This window comes from Meles meles, chromosome 2, assembly GCF_922984935.1.
Source record: "Meles meles chromosome 2, mMelMel3.1 paternal haplotype, whole genome shotgun sequence".
NCBI classification, from domain to species: Eukaryota; Metazoa; Chordata; class Mammalia; order Carnivora; family Mustelidae; genus Meles; species Meles meles.
This window is the reverse complement of record NC_060067.1, coordinates 81,234,131-81,251,583: the sequence shown is the minus strand read 5'-3', so window position 1 is coordinate 81,251,583 and position 17,453 is coordinate 81,234,131.

The following is a 17,453-nucleotide window of genomic DNA, read 5'->3' as shown; positions in this document are numbered from 1 at the left end:
ATGGGATTTTAGGGAAATAACTCTATACATTCCATTGTAGGCATGGGATTTGGCAAACATCCCTAATTACTTTAGTGATCTAGATCTGAATGCAGCAAAGCTCTATGAAAGATATTTCAAGTAGAGTCTAAGGAAAAGTTGGGATAAATTCAAAAATGATATGATGCCAAGTATGTATAAACAGGAAAGACTTCAAAAAACCTCACAGTTTGGTAAATTTTATTCTCAACATTCATAGGGGCTGCTGCAGGACCACTGTAGTGCATCATAAGATAACATGAAAGTAGAAGAAACAGTTTTCAGGCTATAGTGTCCATGAAACAAGAATGAAAATCAAATATGCAGTTGACATTGAGGACTACTACCTTAGGACTTAATGAGTGGTAGATATTAAGTAAGAGTCTCTGTAATCACATGACACCAAGGAAAAAACTTGAGCTCCTATGAAACCATGACACCACTCAAACACTATCTCCCACTCCAAACTTACCACATGGAAGAAGGACCTCAAATTAATTGAGATTATATTTCTGGGAAAACAGAAGAAAAGGAACTTGTAATAACAATTTGACTCATAAACAATTTCATTATTGCATATCTGAACTTGAGAGCAAAAATCTACCTTTACTATGGCCATAAAAGAAAATAAAACCATCAACTTACCATTTTTCTGATACTTTTGTTAAATCTACTTTTAAATTTATGTAGTTGAATGTAGCCATTGAATTTATCTTTGTGTAATGAAGGGAAAATCTAAATGTCATGGGGAAAAGTTCATGAGTCCTGAGGAGTATAACCTTCCCAATGCATGTGTCTGCTCAAATTTCATATTTCAGATTTCAGTTTGCTATTCCAATTATGAGTGAGCCAGCATGAAGGAAATAATTGCATAAGAATGAAACTCCCAGTTTGTATTATCTCTTATGGTCAAGTTACAGTTGCTTAAATTACAGATTAGCATGGTAATGTTCCCTACAAAAGCTTGTTTTCCTTGCCTCTCCTGCTTCTAATAATTACTCTTATATTTAGTTCTTTATCCTTCTTGTTAGGATAAGATGCTCATGAAAAATGTTCAATATTTGGCTTTTCTTTAGTTTTGATGTTATGACTTGTCCTTTGAGGTAGACAGGAGTAGGAGAGATATTCCCAATAGTTTCAATACTCATCCCAGAACTTCACAGCTTCTTCTCCTCTTCCTCCTTCTCCTCCTCCTCCTCCTCCCCTCCTCCTCCTCCTCACCCTTCTTACAGGCCCACTGTAAGAACGTCCACTGTGCTTTATCCACATTTTTAAAATCCATCCATAATTGGGGAGTAATTTCTTGAAGGTAACTTATATGTATATCTGATATAGACCTGGATTTACATGAGGATATATATATACTGTCTCTATTTTTTCCTATAGTTACTATCCCAGATCTTACTGGGGATGTTACACAATATATTGTAGAGGAAGGTATGGCCTAGTTATGTTGGAAATATTTTGAATTTTGAAAGATAGGTGTATCAAGGGGTTTCAGAATGCAGACTCAATATGTTGGGTTGTATCATAGTGACCCTGTCAGAATTGTTCCAGTTACTTGCCAGCTAGCATGCCGGGCTCTCAAAAAGGATTTACATTCTGACTTCTACTCTTCTCTTCCAAAGTGCTCAAAATCATAATGTGTAATCATATATATTATAGTTTGTGGTTATTTATGTTTACTTTGGTTCATTATGGTTGGTTATGGGGGAGAAGGTGCTTTTCAAGTGGGGTCACATTTCTGACTATGACTGTCTGGCAAGATCCATGAAAAGTTCTTAGAATTGACTCCTAGAAAAATCTTTTTAAATAAAATATAGGGAGTGAATTTGAGAAGAACAAAACAACATAGAAATGCCATTTAATGTTCTCTGCAGTTAGTGAATCAAGTCAAAGAGTGAATTATATTTATACTCAAGGGCTCTGTACTTCAAAAGTAGGAATTTTTTCCCTTCCTGTCCAACTTGGAATCCTGGAACAAATGAATTTTTCTGTCATTAGCTTCCATTCTGCATAGAGCTCTTTGCTGGGTCTAGGGATCCAATCTGTGGTCTGTGCTTGGATAACCAAATGTAGCAAATAACCCAGATGTTTTATGAGATTTTAAATTAAATAAGTATGTGAAATATTTTTTAGATAAATAATGACCTGCATTAGAGTAAATGATTTCAGTCCCTACCATGTGCTTTCAAATTCTATTTTATGCTCTTTTCAAGTAAAGATATGAAAAATGCTGTACTGAGATCTGTAATGATCCTTAATATAGTTTTCTGGATAGTTTCAGTGATCCCTCTGAGGCACATTCTCTGCACTATCTTTGCCCAGGCAGTAGGTTTGTTTCTCATTAGTTAGAAGAGACAAGAGTGTTTTTCATCACACGATGTAACTTTCATCTCAAAAAGACAAGCCAGGGAGATGCACAGCTATACGTTAACCCTGATGTTCATTAACAGTACCGGGTTTGTCAGGAGAGTAAATAGTGATCATCCACTTCATAGTGGGCTCCGGGGAGGAATCTCTGTTTAGAAGTAGGTTGGAATTGTTCGTTTATAGCACACCTGTCCAAAACAAATAACAAACCCTGAAGCAGAAACCTACTGCTTTTAACTCACCTAAGCTCAATGTCTAAGAATAAGAGTTTTGCTTTCTAAGTTTGCAATACAAAAGTAAAGGTAAAGACCACATGAAATGTTTCCAAATGGCTTCTTATTGAGGGTAATTGGAATCCATCTTACGAGAGCTTTTATAGTTATGTTAGATGTAAGTTTATAGAATAGGTCACAAAATACATAATGTAATACACAGCTACTTAATACATACATTTTAAGTATATCTTATATGATGAATAAAATTTAGAAATATTAATGAGAAAATAGAAGAGGAGTCAAGATGGCGGAGAAGTAGCAGCCTGAGACTACATCAGGTAGCAGGAGATCAGCTCGATAGCTTATCTAAACATTGAAAACACTTACAAATCCAATGGGAGATCAAAGAGAAGAAGAACAGCAATTCTAGAAACAGAAAATCAACCACTTTCTGAGAGGTAGGACTGGCGGAGAAGTGAATCCAAAACGACGGGAAGATAGACCAGGGGAGGGGCCGGCTCCCGGCAAGCGGTGGAGCAACGGAGCACAAAATCACGACTTTTAAAAGTCTGTTCCACTGAAGGACATTTCTCCAGAGGCTAAACTGGGGTGAAGCCCATGCGGGGTCAGAGTGGCCCCAGGTCCCGCAGGGTCAGAGAAGGATTGGGGGTGTCGGAGTGTCGCAGAGCTTTCAGGTATTAGAACAGAGGAGCCAGCTACAGAGACAGAGCCGAGGACTGAACTCTCAGCTCGGGGTTACCTTGAACCGGTCACAGGCTGGGTGGGCTTGGAGCGCGACTGGAGGCTGGGGATACGGAAGGGATTAGGTGCTGTTCTCTGGGGCACACTGAGGAGTGGGGCCCCGGGCTCTCGGCTCCTCCGGGCCAGAGACTGGGAGGTCGCCATTTTCATTCCCATCCCCTGGAACTCTATGGAAAGTGTTCAGGGAACAAAACCTCCCAAAAGCGAACCCGAGCAGATTACTTAGTCCGGCCCCCGGTAAGGGCAGTGCAATTCTGCCTGGGGAAAAGACACTTGAGAGTCACTACAACAGGCCCCTCCCCCAGAATATCAACAAAATATCCAGCCAGGACAAAGTTCATATATCAAGGAAAGCAGGTTCAATACCTAGGACAGCAGCGAAATGCCAGACGAGGAGAAAGCAAAGCATGGAACTCATGGCTTTCTCCCCATGATTCTTTAGCCTTGCAGTTAATTCAATTTTTTTTTCAATTTTTTTTCTTTCTTTTTTCTTCTTTTGCTAATTTTTTTAAACTTTTACCCTTTTCTTTTTTAACGTTTTTTGACTAGTTTATCTAAAATATATATATTTTCTTTCTTTTTTATATTTTTCTTTATTGGTTTTATTTTTTTAATTTTTTTTTTCTGAACCTCTTTTTATCCACTTTCTCCCCTCCCTCCCACAATTTGGGGTATCTTCTGATCTGGTTACAGCATATTTTTCTGGGGACTTTGCCACCCTTTTAGTATTTTAATTGCTCCTTCATATACTCTTATCTGGACAAAATGACAAGGAGGAAAAAATCACCACAAACAAAAGAACAAGAGGCAGTATCGAAGGCTAGGGACCTAATCAACACAGACATTGGTAATATGTCAGATCAAGAGTTCAGAATGACGATTCTGAGCATTCTAGCCAGGCTCGAAAAAGGCATGGAAGATATTAGAGAAACCCTCTCTGGAGATATAAAAGCCCTTTCTGGAGAAATTAAAGAACTAAAAACTAACCAAGTTGAAATTAAAAAAGCTATTAATGAAGTACAATCAAAAATGGAGGCTCTCATGGCTAGGATAAATGAGGCAGAAGAAAGAATTAGTGATATAGAAGACCAAATGACAGAGAATAAAGAAGCCGAGCAAAAGAGGGACAAACAGCTATTGGATCATGAGGGGAGAATTCGAGAGATAAGTGACACCATAAGACGAAACAACATTAGAATAATTGGGATTCCAGAAGAAGAAGAAAGAGGGAGGGAAGAAGAAGGTCTATTGGAGAGAATTATTGGAGAGAATTTCCCTAATATGATAAAGGGAAAAAGCACCAAAATTCAGGAGGTGCAGAGAACCCCCCTCAAAATCAACAAGAATAGGTCCACACCCTGTCACCTAATAGTAAAATTTACAAGTCTTAATGACAAAGAGAAAATCCTGAAAGCAGCCCGGGAAAAGAAGTCTGTAACATACAATGGTAAAAATATTAGATTGGCAGCAGACTTATCCACAGAGACCTGGCAGGCCAAAAAGAGCTGGCATGATATATTCAGAGCACTTAACAAGAAAAACATGCAGCCAAGAATACTCTATCCAGCTAGGCTATCATTGAAAATGGAGAGATAAAAAGCTTCCAGGACAAACAAAAACTGAAAGAATTTGCAAACACCAAACCAGCTCTACAGGAAATATTGAAAGGGGTCCTCTAAGCAAAGAGAGAGCCTAAAAGTAGTAGATCAGAAAGGTACAGAGACAATGTACAGTAACAGTCACCTTACAGGCAATACAATGGCACGAAATTCATATCTCTCAATAGTTACCCTGAATGTTAATGGGCTAAATGCCCCAACCAAAAGACACAGAGTATCAGAATGGATAAAAAAACAAAACCCATCAGTATGTTGCCTACAAGAAACTCATTTTAGATGCGAAGACACCTCCAGATTTAAAGTGAGGGGGTGGAAAACAATTTACCATGCTAATGGGCATCAGAAGGAAGCTGGGGTGGCAATCCTTATATCAGATCAATTAGATTTTAAGCCAAAGACTATAATAAGAGATGAGGAAGGACACTATATCCTACTCAAAGGGTCTGTCCAACAAGAAGATCTAACAATTTTCAATATCTATGCCCCTAACGTGGGAGCAGCCAACTATATCAACCAATTAATAACAGAATCAAAGAAACACATCAATAATAATACAATAATAGGAGGGGACGTTAACACTCCCCTCACTGAAATGGACAGATCATCCAAGCAAAAGATCAACAAAGAAATAAAGACCTTAAATGACACGCTGGACCAGATGGACATCACAGATATATTCAGAACATTTCATCCCAAAGCAACAGAATACACATTCTTCTCTAGTGCACATGGAACATTCTCCAGAATAGATCACATTCTGGGTCACAAATCAGGTCTCAACCGGTATCAAAAGATTGGGAACATTCCCTGCATATTTTCAGACCACGATGCTCTGAAGCTACAACTCAATCACTAGAGGAATTTGGAAAGAACCCAAATACATGGACACTAAACAGCATACTTCTAAAGAATGAATGAGTCAACTGCGAAATTAAAGAAGAATTGAAAAAATTCATGGAAACAAATGATAATGAAAACACAACAGTTCAAAATCTGTGGGGCACAGCAAAGGCAGTCCTGAGACGAAAATATATAGTGGTACAAGCTTTTCTCAAGAAACAAAAAAGGTCTCAAGTACACAACATAACCCTACACTTAAAGGAGCTGGAGAAAGAACAAGAAAGAAAACCTAAACCCAGCAGGAGAAGAGAAATCATAAAGATCAGAGCAGAAATCAATGAAATAGAAACCAAAAAAAAAAAAAAAATAGAAAAAAATCAATGAAACTAGGAACTGGTTCTTTGAAAGAATCAATAAGATTGATAAACCCCTGGCCAGACTTATCAAAAAGAAAAGAGAAAGGACCCAAATCAATAAAATCATGAATGAAAGAGGAGAGATCACAACTAACACTAAAGAAAGACAGACAATTATAAGAACATACTATGAGCAACTCTATGCCAACAAATTTGACAATCTGGAAGAAATGGATGCATTCCTAGAGACATATAAACTACCACAACTAAACCAGGAAGAAACAGAAAACCTGAACAGGCCCATAACCAGTAAGGAGATTGAAACAGTCATCAAAAATCTCCAAATAAACAAAAGCCCAGGGCCAGATGGCTTCTCAGGGGAATTCTACCAAACATTTAAAGAAGAACTAATTCCTATTCTCCTGAAACTGTTCCAAAAAATAGAAATGGAAGGAAAACTCATTTTATGAGGCCAGCATCACCTCAATCCCAAAACCAGACAAGGATCCCACCAAAAAAGAGAACTACAGACCAATATCCTTGAAGAACACAGATGCAAAAATTCTCACCAAAATACTAGCCAATAGGATTCAACAGTATATTAAAAAGATTATTCACCACGATCAAGTGGGATTGATTCCAGGACTGCAAGGTTGGTTCAACATCCACAAATCAATCAATGTGATACAACACATTAATAAAAGAAAGAACAAGAACCATATGATACTCTCAATAGATGCTGAAAAAGCATTTGACAAAGTACAGCATCCCTTCCTGATCAAAACTCTTCAAAGTGTAGGGATAGAGGGCACATACCTCAATATTATCAAAGCCATCTATGAAAAACCCACTGCAAATATCATTCTCAATGGAGAAAAACTGAAAGCTTTTCCGCTAACGTCAGGAACATGGCAGGGATGTCCATTATCACCACTGCTATTCAACATAGTACTAGAAGTCCTAGCCTCAGCAATCAGACAACAAAAAGAAATTAAAGGCATCCAAATCGGCAAAGAAGAAGTCAAACTATCACTCTTCACAGGTGATATGATACTATATCTGGAAAACCCAAAAGACTCCGAGACTCCATAACTGCTAGAACTTCTAAAAGAATTCAGTAAAGTGTCAGGATATAAAATCAATGCACAGAAATCAGTTGCATTTCTCTACACCAACAACAAGACAGAAGAAAGAGAAATTAAGAAGCACCCAATTGCACCCAAAACCATAAGATACAATTACACCCAAAACCGTAAGATACCTAGGAATAACCCTAACCAAAGAGACTAAGAATCTATATGCAGAAAACTACAAAGTACTCATGAAAGAAATTGAGGAAGACAGAAAGAAATGGAAAAATGTTCCATGCTCCTGGATTGCAAGAATTAATATTGTAAAAATGTCTATGCTACCTAAAGCAATCTACACATTTAATGCAATCCCTATCAAAATACCATCCATTTTTTTCAAAGAAATGGAACAAATAATCCTAAAATTTATAGGGAACCAGAAAAGACCTCAAATAGCCAAAGGAATATTGAAAAAGAAAGCCAAAGTTGGTGGCATCACAATTCCGGACTTCAAGCTCTATTACAAAGCTGTCATCATCAAGACAGCATGGTACTGGCACAAAAACAGACACATAGATCAGTGGAACAGAATAGAGATCCCAGAAATAGACCCTCAACTCTATGGTCAACTAATCTTCGACAAAGCAGGAAAGAATGTCCAATGGAAAAAAGACAGCCTCTTCAATAAATGGTGTGGGAAAACTGGACAGCCACATGCAGAAAAATGAAATTGGACCACTTCCTTACACCACACACAAAAATAGACTCAAAATGGATGAAGGTCCTTAATGTGAGAATGGAATCCATCAAAATCCTTGAGGAGAACACAGGCAGCAACCTCTTCTACCTCAGCCACAGCAACATCTTCCTAGGAACATCGGCAAAGGCAATGGAAGCAAGGGCAAAAATGAACTATTCTGATTTCATTAGATCAAAAGCTTTTGCACAGCAAAGAAAACAGCTAACAAAACCAAAAGACAACTGACAGAATGCAAACGACATATCAGATAAAGTGCTAGTATCCAAAATCTATAAGGAGCTTAGCAAACTCAACACCCAAAGAACAAACAATCCAATCAAGAAATGGGCAGACGACATGAACAGACTTTTCTGTGAAGAAGACATCCAGATGGCCAACAGACACATGAAAACGTGCTCCATGTCACTCGGCATCAGGGAAATACAAATCAAAACCACAGTGAAATATCACCTCATACCAGTCTGAATGGCTAAAATTAACAAGTCAGGAAATGACAGATGCTGGCGAGGATGCGAACAAAGGGGAACCCTCCCACATTGTTAGTGGGAATGAAAGCTGTTGCAACCACTCTGGAAAACAGCATGGAGTTTCCTAAAAATGTTGAAAATAGAACTACCCTATGACCCAGCAATTGCACTACTGGGTATTTACCCTAAAGATACAAACATAGTGAAGGGGCACATGCACCCAAATGTTTATAGCAGCAATGTCTACAATAGCCAAACTATGGAAAGAACCTAGATGTCCATCAACAGATGAATGGATAAAGAAGAGGTGGTATATATACACAATGGAATATTATGCAGCCATCAAAAGAAATGAAATCTTGCCATTTGTGATGACGTGGATGGAACTAGAGGGTATCATGCTTAGTGAAATAAATCAATCAGAGAAAGACAACTATCATATGATCTCCCTGATATGAGGACATGGAGATGCAACATGGGGGGTTAGGGGGATAGGAGAAGAATAAATGAAACAAGATGGGATTGGGAGGGAGACAAACTATAAGTGACTCTTAATCTCACAAAACAAACTGGGGGTTGCTGGGGGGAGTTTTGGTTGGGAGAGGGGGGTGGGGTTATGGACATTAGGGAGGGTATGTGCTATGGTGAGTGCTGTGAAGTGTGTAAACCTGGCGATTCACAGACCTGTACCCTTGGGGATAAAAATACATTATATGTTTATAAAAAAAAAATAAGAAATAAAGAAAGGTTTATTTAAAAAAATAGAAATATTAATGAGAAAATAATATGATTGTATTTTTCAAGCCTCCAAGTATTAGATTTTTTCTGATAAATTAACAAAAAATGTTCATCAAAGGAAAGTTTTACAACTTAAGATGAGGAGAAAATGGTTAAATTTGATAAAATGGAAGTCATTTACTTTGAATTTGCCAGAATTTCATGCAATGAGTTGAATCAATCTCTCTCTTTTCTTTCCTGTCTTCACTTTCTTAAAGTCATACCTCAGCTCTCATTACTTTACCTTTGGATCCTATCATACTGCTTATGGATTATTAAAGGATTATTAAAAGGATTATTTTAAATGTACCATGCTTTTTGAATACATGTGTATATTTTTCTATGTCAGTCTTTACCAAAAATGCTATTTCTCTTTTACATTTATTAACTCAAAAACTACCACTTCCCTCAAGTCTCCATAGAATCCCTATGCATGCAAGTTATAATTGTCTTTGTCTTCTTATTTTTTAAAAATATTCTCATGGAGTCTTTGACATATTTCTGTTATAGTGTCTATCATGTAGTATTAAAATCATGTCACTGTATTTCTGTCTAGACCATGTATATCATGCATTCTGAGAAGAAATAGACTATATCCCTATTTTCAATTCATCTTTTATTATAGATCCTAACTTATTATGTGGCACAAAGATGAAGCCTGATATATTTGTATTACTGAAAGCTCTGAATTATTCTAGTAAAATTTAAACCTGATATAATATTGTGCATCAAATATCAGAATAAGCATTTAACACCTATCCAATCAAAATAAATGATACATGGTAGTATTTGCCAATTATGTTTTAAACTACTGCTATAAATGCACTCTTAAGTGACATTTTAATTGCAAAAATACTAATCTGTACTTTGAATCTTCAAATTATTTTCAGCAAATTATGTGCTATAATTCAGAATGATAATCCATGAGAAATTTCCTCCATTGTTGTTCATTTGAAACAATTCTCTGCCATTTTCAGAGAAAATAATAATAGTAACAGTAATAACAACTAACAATGATAAAAGATTTAATATGAGTCACCCTCTGTTCCAAGTATCACTTATATCTTTTTAAATTTAATCACTACCACCACTCCTCGAAGCTAGTGTTGTTACCTGCTTCACAGATTGGGAACTGTGGTCCAGAGGGGTCCAGTAGTTGGACTGGAGTCAGAGACTGAGGGACATAGATTTCAAAAATAGCCATTTTAGACTCCAGAGCTTTCTTTCTAACTATCTGGATGATGCCTACTATTTGGTCTCCAGTTTATAGACACTGGCAATCATAAATTCCATAAGGGAAAAATATAATGTACTTATTAGTGATCACTAAGCAAATGCATATTCATGGTTCAAAGGGAAAATGTTAAATATCCTATTTTTCTATATGATTGTGAGATTAATAATATTGTATTATTTATTTTTTAATGTCTAGGAAATTATGTATATCATGAAGAATTAGTATTTCATGCTGTAAAATGAAGGGCTAGAGACTAAAAGTGTCTTATTAGCACTATGGTCTGATAATTGGTTGACATATCTTATAATAATATGTATGGATGGATAGTAGTGTCATTAGAAGCAGAAAAAGGTCAATGCCACTAGAATAACTTGGAATAAAATGTGTTTCTTAGAATCAGAATTATTCAATATCCAAAACAAATTAGAAATGAAAACAAAAATGAAAAATGAGTTTTGAGAGTCTGAATGATGGATATCAGTCAGTTAAAAAAAAATGAAACCACTTTAAATATTTCAGAAACTGCATATTTACTATAGGAAGTTTAAGAACAAAGAGGGGTTGAAGGAACTAGAGGTGAAAAACAAAATGTATTCAGGTCTGGCACATAAAGAAGGAGGTGATAACCCAGCATAACCCAACCTGAGGCCCATGCATTCATGCTTGCTAGAACATGATTCGAAGTTCTCTTGCACTCCATTCTGAATTCACAGCAATGAAAACAGCAGCAGCAGCAAAAACTTCTTCTCCTGGTCTTCTTCTTTGCTAATCATCTTGTCTCGTAGCTCTTTCAGTCCCTTCCAGCAAATTCCAGGTTTAGGTTAGATACATATTTTTATTTACCTTATCAAAGTTAAGAGTGAACTTTTATTCTCCTAGACATCTTAGAACATAAATGAGTGGTTCACTAGATAAATAAATAGTAAATCACCCATTATAGATTCAAATGATTCATTCAGTTTTCATCTTGTAAAGGTTTCCACTTAAACTTGAAAAGCATGTGAATCTCAAATCAATAAAGACAAAGCATAACCCAGTGTAGAGTCATAGTTTAGCTAGATAGATAAAATATTTAAAATTTTCACTGATTTATTTATTTATTTATTTATTTATTTAATTTATTTATTTATATTTATATATTGAATGGCAACTATATGCCAGGAACTATGTCAAATTTTAAATAGTTAAAAAAAACATTCTGAGTGGATTCAGAAGCGCAACAGGGAAACTTCTATATCATGACAGCATGTAATTGATGCATCTAAACAAATCTCACAGGTCTATGACATGGCAGAAACAAAGATCTCTCAAAATATCACTCTCGAGGTTGGAATCAAACTTTAAACTATAATTATGCGCAGAAGGGATTTCCTTGGATGCTTTACTTTTACCTGTAAAGGCTCTAGGAAATAGCTTACCAAGCAAGATCAGCTTTCATAGTACAGCAATAATGACAAGACTTCAATAAAAGCTGTTTCTAGACTTCAAAATCCAGAAACTGAAATTTATGATATATATTTTAGTAGTTTTTATAAACAATCCTATAATAATACAACATAATACTTAATTGTTCATGTTGTAATTAATTCAGTGACATCTCAGGTAATATAAATTTGTACTTCTAAATCAGCTAATTTCGTTTTCTCTGTAAAAGCATAAACATTTTTACTCTGCAGAACAATCTCATTGAAGATTATAGGCAAACAGCAGACAATGTTGGAAGAGTACAAGAATTTACAGGTTTTTTTTTTCCAGCATTTCATGCTCTCAGTTAATAAAATTATGTTACTTAAACAACTGAAAAGTCAACCTCTATATGTTCATACTGTGAAGCCAAAAATAGCTGTCCCTTCTCTGTACTTTTTTTGCAGAATTAAATTGCATTTCTGATGTATCAAACTGAAGAATATCTTTTTTGGCTTATGACATGGTGCAACACAAGTTTGCATTTAAAGTATATCCCAATGTGACAAATTACACATCTTTTAAACATTAAATACCAGCTATTAATTCACACATTTGTACCACAAGAGTTGGGATTTTTAAAAAGTGCCAAATGCAAAATAACCTAAGTAATATATGTTCATACAAAATATAAGCAAGTCATTTTTTTGTCTGTCTTATCTTTTGAAAATCTAAACCCTCTTCTACCTTATTTATTTTACTTTTTTTAAAATTTAGAGCTATTTGCAATACAGTACTTTTATAGTTTTATGATTCTCAATTACAACATAATACTGGACATTATATTACTGACATCATTATATTATAAAGACAGTTTGTAAATTTAAATTAATTCCTTTTTCCTCAATAGTCTTCAAATTTAAAATAAAAGAGGAAGAAACTACCATTACCTGCCCTTAATTATCATATTTTTTAAAAAGATTTTATTTGTTTATTTGACAGACAGAGAGCACAAGTAAGCAGAGCAGCAGGCAGAGGGAGAGAGAGAAGCAGGCTCTATGCTAAGCAGGGAGGCTGATGCAGGGCTTTATCCCAGGACCCCAGAATCATGACCCAAGCCGTAGGCAGCCGCTTAACCAACTGAGCCACCCAGGCGCCCTTAATTATCATAATTTAAAACATAACTTACTTATATAATCTGTAATGGGCATGTGGCTGAGAAGAGTGTTAAAGTGAGACAGAGACAAAGTTAGGGTTGGGGGAGAAAGTGTAGGGAGGAGGATGAAAGAAAAAGAGCAGGAATTAATATACCTGATATTGGGGCTAAACAGCATACAGTAGTTGAATCACTTTGATATACTGAGTCTTCTTCTGAAGAAAAGACTCTGTATTTTAGTAGAAGTCTCCATTCTACATCCCAGATGATACTGCCATCTTGCACACCACTAATTGAGTCAGAAATTAACATCTCAGCCAAAAAAAGTCAAGTTGTTCCCCATATGCTCAAGGATCAATGGGGGGTAAATTGTGAAAGACAATATCTAGTGGTATTTAAATTCTCTCCTGTCTTTTTTTTTTTTTTTTTTTAAAGATTTTATTTATTTATTTGACAGAGAGAGATCACAAGCAGACAGAGAGGCAGGCAGAGAGAGAGAGAGGGAAGCAGGCTCGCCGCTGAGCAGAGAGCCCGATGCGGGACTCGATCCCAGGACCCTGAGATCATGACCTGAGCCGAAGGCAGCGGCTTAACCCACTGAGCCACCCAGGCGCCCTCTCCTGTCTTCTTTATGTACTAGATATGTGATCTTGGGCAAGTGACTTAACTTCGTTTCACTTTCATTATCTCCAGAATAAAAAAAAAATATTAACTTCTAATAAATTTATATTAAGGAAAGATTAAATAATCTCTAAAAATTTAGAACTGGTAATAATATATAATAGTGACTAATAGATCAAATCAGAATCTTTCTTAATGAGTGGGTAGACACAAAACTGTTGCCAAGTCGTGAGAACTGATGGTATAGCCATACAGAGGTCAACACTCACACTTATAACTTTATAAAGAAATATCAAAAAGATATCTCAAAGATAGTAAGCTGGAAGAGGATAAGTTATAAAAAGCATATATGTTGATGGCCTTTACCTCTGGTTATCAGTATCTCTTTGAGAGGTTTTGAGTACTCCTAGGTTTTATAGTAGAGAAAATCTTTTAGATGTGGAATGTGAACATATAAGGGTACTAGAGCATTAGAATAGGACAATTATTAAAAAAAAAAAAAAAGGACAATTACAAGTAGTTCCAAGGGGCCAAAGTGATGACATGCTATCAAAACTCTAATGATACTCCTATTATCAAGAGGTTGACTTATATTACTGCCAATTTACTTTCTAGGCCTCTTATGTCTCCATCAGTCTCATAAACTAAAATCCCTAACACTTGAAGGTGTATAACAGTGTTTTGTTCTTTGCAACCTGAAGGATCACATTTAATACTCTACCTAAACTATGATGGCCACCAGATTTAGACTAATAGATGAATCCATGTGCATGTGTGGTAGAGAAATCTACTGAAATAGAAAAGCAATTTGAGAGAAAATAATAATCTCTAGTTGTCAGATATACATGTCTGGTTCAGGAAAATGAGTCACGATCAGAGAGAAGCAGGTGATTCATAGTAGAGTAGAATGAACATTCTCATCATTAGTATATGTAAGAAATGTTTCACGTAAGATGTAACAATTTCCAGGGGACTAACAAAAGTAGTTTATTTTGTATTCATATAATAATCCAAATGGATTATTAGTCAGTTAATTGGTTTTCTAGTGACTGCCTCTCCTTTATGAAGTAATTCAAAAGTCTCCTCTCACTGACTTTGCCTATGTCTATTAGCATCAACATCCAGCCAGAAAAAAGGGAAAGGAGAGAGAAGGCATCAAGGCCTCTCTAAATCCCTGGTCTGGAAGTCACACACAGCAGTCATTTTGACATTCTATTGGGGAATTCAAGACTATGGCCAAGCCAATATGCAAAAGAAAAAGGAGCCAACAAACAGGTAGCAACACCACAGTATGGAAAAGGGGTATAGATATTCATGGCGAAAATTCTTCTGTAAACCACATCAAATAAAACTAAGTATTTCAAGAGCAGGGTGGCTCTTTCTGGGATGGTAGAAAGATGGGGCATTTGTGAACCATCATTACTGTCTAGGACCAGAGGGCTCTGGTAAATTTTAACAGTATGAAAAGGAAGAAAAAAGTTCAATGAAGAACTGAAGAATGGAGTAAAAGTTCTTACTTTCCTTTGATAAAGAGGAATTTGTTAAGAAATTCCAAATTAGATTCGTATGTCAACAAACACCAATTGAAAACCTTACTGGTTTAAAAGGAAATATATCATCATTACCTTGTATCTTCAGACATTTATTTAATAAAGACTTACTAATAATTTAACCCACTGAGCCACCCAGGTGCCCTAATATTTTAATTAGTTATTTAGTTTTTCAAATTGTATTTGTTAAATTAATTTATTTACAAAGTTATTGGATTCTTTTGAAAATGGACCTAGTTTCTCTATCTAGTTTAATATTCCATATAATACGGAAAATATTTTTTAGGGTATTACTGAATATCTTGTACTTGAAGAATTGGGCTAAAGAGTTCCATTGGCAAGAAAGTATTTTTTTAGATGCCTTCTGTCATGATTAGATAACTATAAAATATTTAAAGATATGCTTTATATTCAAGTAATATCTATAATCTCAGTCCCTTAATGCTGCTGTAAGAAAATACCACAGACTAGTTGACCTATAAACTACAGAAACTTATTTCTCAAGGGCCTAGAGCCTGGAAGTCCAAGATCAGTTTGCCAGCATGATTGCATGAGGACATTCTTCCTGATGGACAACACTTGATACAAGCTAGGGGAGACTGCTGTAGCCATTACTTAGCTTATATTGGCTTGGTGGTCAAGCTGGAGATGGTGTTCTCTGAGACTGTAAATTTTTTGCCACTTATGAGCATGGAAATCACAAGAAGATACATAAATTAAAGCATTAAAAATAGCCTTTGGAATTCGAATAAGTAGAAGCTGCCAATTAAAACCATTACATATAGCATTTTTTCCTGCAGTTCTTATTGTCTTAGGCAAATTGTGCTTTAGTCTGTAAACAATACCAATATGCTGATCATGCTAATGATTTCCATTTATTTTACTACTAAACATTAAATTATTGTGATGTGAGCAAATGGATTACTCAGGCATTAGTAAAATATTTTTTGTAGTATCCAATATCTAAAATCAGAGTATGACAAACCAAAATTAAGCAACAGATACCAAAAAATACACACTGAGTATTTTATTGACATCTGTAATAGTTTTTAATTTAGCTGATGACATAAATATGGGTTTTGTTGGCATACTGCTAATGTTTTCAGGTTTTATTTTCTGGGCATAATAGAAACACCTTCTTTTCTCTTAAATAATCTATAAATCAGAAGATTTAAGTAGACCATAATTTAAAAAAAAAAACAGAAATAAAGGATTTATAAATTGTGCATGTTTTTTCTCCCTACATATTTCTCTAGAATTGGAAACTCTTATTAAGTATTCTTATTTTTATGGCAGTATAATTACTTACATAAGTTCCATAAGAATCTATCTTCCATTTTACTGGGAGGTAAGGTAATTGGAAACATTGATTATGTAACTGAGCTGTTCCCTGTAATGCCACATTTGAGAGTGATGCTAATATCATCATATGTGACCAAATACTTTGAAGAAATTAAGTTTAACTCTAAAGAGACAATGCTTAAAAAGTTCTAATGAGAAAACTGGCCTGGTATCAGGCTTACAGAATTATTGATCTTTCACATAAGTAAAGATCATTTTTGGCAGGTCCAGAAATCTTAGGATATTTTAGAATCAACAAGGAAAAAAGGGATTTACCCAAACTTATAGGCACTGCAAATGAAATCTGATGAAGTGTTTATAGCTTGTTTTCATACTCTCAAGAGGCTTATGAAAGTCTAATCTGAGATCCTTTATAAAATTTTCCAGCTAAACAAATTTAAGTATGTCTATATAATAAAATACTATTTTTGGCTTTCCTACATAAGTGATTTGGCCAACTATAATAACACTAGCCTTATTTTTTTTTAAAGATTTTATTTATTTATTTGACAGAGAGAGATCACAAGTAGATATAGAGGCAGGCAGAGAGGGAGAGAGGGAAGCAGGCTCCCCGCTGAGCAGAGAGCCTGATGCGGGACTCGATCCCAGGACCCCGAGATCATGACCTGAGCCGAAGGCAGTGGCTTAACCCACTGAGCCACCCAGGCGCCCCTAGCCTTATTTTTTAATAAAGAATAATCTCTCTGAAATTATTTTTGGTCAAAAGAGGGGTAATTGTACACTATTTTTTTTTTTTGTAAGTGGAAAACTATGCATCTTCTATAGCACATCTTTCCCAGTTATTGCAAGTAACTGATGTGTACACACACACACACACACACACACACACATATTTTGTTTTAGCTGGATAAAATTTAATTGACCCA